The sequence below is a fragment of the Schistocerca americana genome, chromosome 1 (assembly GCF_021461395.2).
Source record: "Schistocerca americana isolate TAMUIC-IGC-003095 chromosome 1, iqSchAmer2.1, whole genome shotgun sequence".
In the NCBI taxonomy this organism is placed as follows: Eukaryota; Metazoa; Arthropoda; class Insecta; order Orthoptera; family Acrididae; genus Schistocerca; species Schistocerca americana.
The window spans coordinates 703,239,024-703,242,206 of NC_060119.1; the positions used below are offsets into that span (position 1 = coordinate 703,239,024).

The following is a 3,183-nucleotide window of genomic DNA, read 5'->3' on the forward strand; positions in this document are numbered from 1 at the left end:
GCAGCATTATTACGAAAATTATGGTTGACTCGAATTTAACGGAGCCTTCCCACTGGCAAAGATAATTTTTGTGTCTAGAATGAAATTTTCACTCTACAGCGGAGTGTGTGTTGATATGAAACTTCCTGGCAGATTAAAACTGTGTGCCGGACCGACACTCGAACTCGGGACCTTTGCCTTTCGCGGGCAAGTGCTCTACCAACTGAGCTATCCAAGCACGACTCACGCCCCGTCCTCACAGCTTTACTTCTGCCAGTACCTCGTCTCCTACCGTCCGAACTTTACAGTTTTAATCTGGCAGGAAGTTTCATATCAGCGCACACTCCGCTGTAGAGTGAAAATTTCATTCTAGAAACATGCCCCAGGCTGTGGCTAAGCCATGTCTCCGCAATATCCTTTCTTTTAGGAGTGCTAGTTCTGCAAGGTTCGCAGGAGAGCTTCTGTAAAGTTTGGAAGGTAGGAGACGAGGTACTGGCAGAAGCAAAGCTGTGAGGACGGTGCGTGAGTCGTGCTTGGATAGCTCAGTTGGTAGAGCACTTGCCCGCGAAAGGCAATGGTCCCGAGTTCGAGTCTCGGTCCGGCACACACTTTTAATCTGCCAGGAAGTTTCATAATTTATGTGGACTTCGAGAATTGCAAAGAGGAGATAGCTCTGCGAGGGCACTCTGGCTAGAAACCTGGAAGAGCACTCGGGACAGGCCAGCAGGAACACACGGCTGCTACAACTCTCTGCAAGTGCTCACTGTTCTCGAGCTCATCTTGTGAGTCTGGAGATGGAGCTACTTCTGAGCATGGAGGCGGTATTCAGAGGCCGGTCTGCAGCAGATGCCCACACTGCTCCACCCTGCAGCTTAAATCATGTTGAGAATCCACGGCACAGGCGACCGGCAATGAGACTTATCAGTCGTTTGGTAGGACATGGTTTGGAGTACGTTAGGTTCCGGATTCTCGATACTATTTATTAGGCGTTCCACGTCGCAGTGATTGCACGGTTAGTTAACGTAGTTGCATCTGGCATCCTATTCCTTCTGGTGAAATCGTAGCAAGCACTATACGCGCACCACGATAGGTTATTTTTATCAATGATTTGTAAGCTGAGGACTATTCTCTCCTTCGTCATTCGCCTTGACCATTGTCGATTGAATTCATCATTAGTTTACACTGCTCATCATCCATAAAGGATGGTTGTTGTATTTGCTCTGTGTGCTGTCAATCATAATATCATTTTGCCTGAAAATTCGTGTTATATACTGGGTATTTCAAAATGTTTTGGTGATTTCAGATTTGAATAATGTGCCCTAAAAAACAAGACACAGCGTCGGTGGCACCTTCTACACTCATGCTCATAAATTAAGGATAATGCTGATACATGGTGGCCCGCAGCTCGTGGTCGTGCGGTAGCGTTCTCGCTTCCCACGCCCGGGTTCCCGGGTTCGATTCCCGGCGGGGTCAGGGATTTTCTCTGCCTCGTGATGGCTGGGTGTTGTGTGATGATGTCCTTAGGTGAGTTAGGTTTAAGTAGTTCTAAGTTCTAGGGGACTGATGACCATAGATGTTAAGTCCCATAGTGCTCAGAGCCATTTGATACATGGTGAAACAACGCTCTGGTGGGCGGTTTGCGGGTTTAAATCACCTCGGGGTATGACCATGCGGTGCATTTGACCTGCGGTCGTCGCACTGTAGCGCTGGCAGCAGTCCACATACACGGAAGTGTGTTGGTGCATTTCAGAGTACGGTGCAGCGAGTAAGTGTGCAGACGTTTTCAGACGTGCAATGGTGACTGTGTCTCAAATAACACATATTGATGACGTTATGAGGGGTAGAATACTCGGGCGAGTGGAGGCTGGTCAAACACAGCAGGTCGTAGCACGGGCCCTCCGTGTGCCACAAAGTGTATCTCAAGATTATGGCAACGATTCCAGCAGTCAGGAAACGTGTCCAGGCGCTACAGTATGGGACGGCCACAGTGTACAACACCACAAAAAGACCGATATCTCACCATCAGCGCCCGCAGTCGACCACGGATTACTGCAGGTAGCCTTGCTTGGGACCTTACTGCAGCCACTGGAACAGTTGTCTCCAGACACACAGTCTACAGACGACTGAACAGATTTGGTTTATTCACCCGGAGACCTGCAAGGTGCATTCCACTGATCCCTGCTCACAGGAGAGCCCGCAAAGCCTGGTTTCAAGAACACAGTACATGGTCATTGGAACAGTGGTCCCAGGTTATGTTCACGCATGAGTCCAGGTATAGTCTGAACAGTGATTCTCACCGGTTTTTCATCTGGCGTGAACCAGGAACCAGATACCAACCCCTTAATGTCCTTGAAAGAGACCTATATGGAGGTCGTGGTTTGATGGTGTGGGGTGGGATTGTGACTGGTGCACGTACACCCCTGCATGTCTTTGACAGAGGAACTGTAACAGGTCAGGTGTATTGGGACGTCATTTTGCACCAGTATGTCCGACTTTTCAGGGGTGCAGTGGGTCCCACCTTCCTCCTGATGGATAATAACACACGGCCCCACCGAGCTGCCATCGTGAAGGAGTACCTTGAAACAGAAGATATCAGGCGAATGGAGTGGCCTGCCTGTTCTCCAGACCTAAACCACACCGAGCACGTCTGGGATGCTCTCGGTCGACGTATCGCTGCACGTCTTCAAACCCCTAGGACACTTCAGGAGCTCCGTCAGGCACTGGTGCAAGAATGGGAAGCTATACCCCAGCAGCTGCTCGACCTCCTGATCCAGAGTACGCCAACCCATTGTGCGCATTGTGTAAGTGTTCAAATGGTTCAAATGGCTCTGAGCACTATGAGACTTAACATCTGAGGTGATCAGTCCCCTAGAACTTAGAACTACCTAAACCTAACTAAGCTAAGGACATCACATACATCCATAACGCCAGTTTTGTGTAGTGCCACGTTGTGTGGCACCACATTCTGCATTTATCCTTAATTTATGAGCATGAGTGTATTAGTAGTGCGGAGTGTCAAGTTTCACCCCATATACAGGTCAGTAATCATGTCGGACTGGTCTAGGCAACATCGTACATTCGCGGTGGAGTACTATTTTCGCCACGGCGAAACTGTCGTTCGCGTGCAACGTGCCTTTGGTGAACATTTCAACATTCAGCCCCGATGTCTAATTCCTGCTCGTGGAACAATATTGAACTGGGTAA

At 49.2% G+C, this 3,183-nt stretch overlaps 1 non-coding gene across 1 annotated transcript; it reads left to right on the plus strand.

Annotated features, from left to right (window-relative positions):
- Positions 1–509: 509 nt before the first annotated feature.
- On the plus strand, positions 510–584 carry Trnas-cga. The gene has a single exon. It is a non-coding gene; the product is annotated as a tRNA-Ser (tRNA).
- The last annotated feature ends 2,599 nt before the right edge of the window (positions 585–3,183 follow it).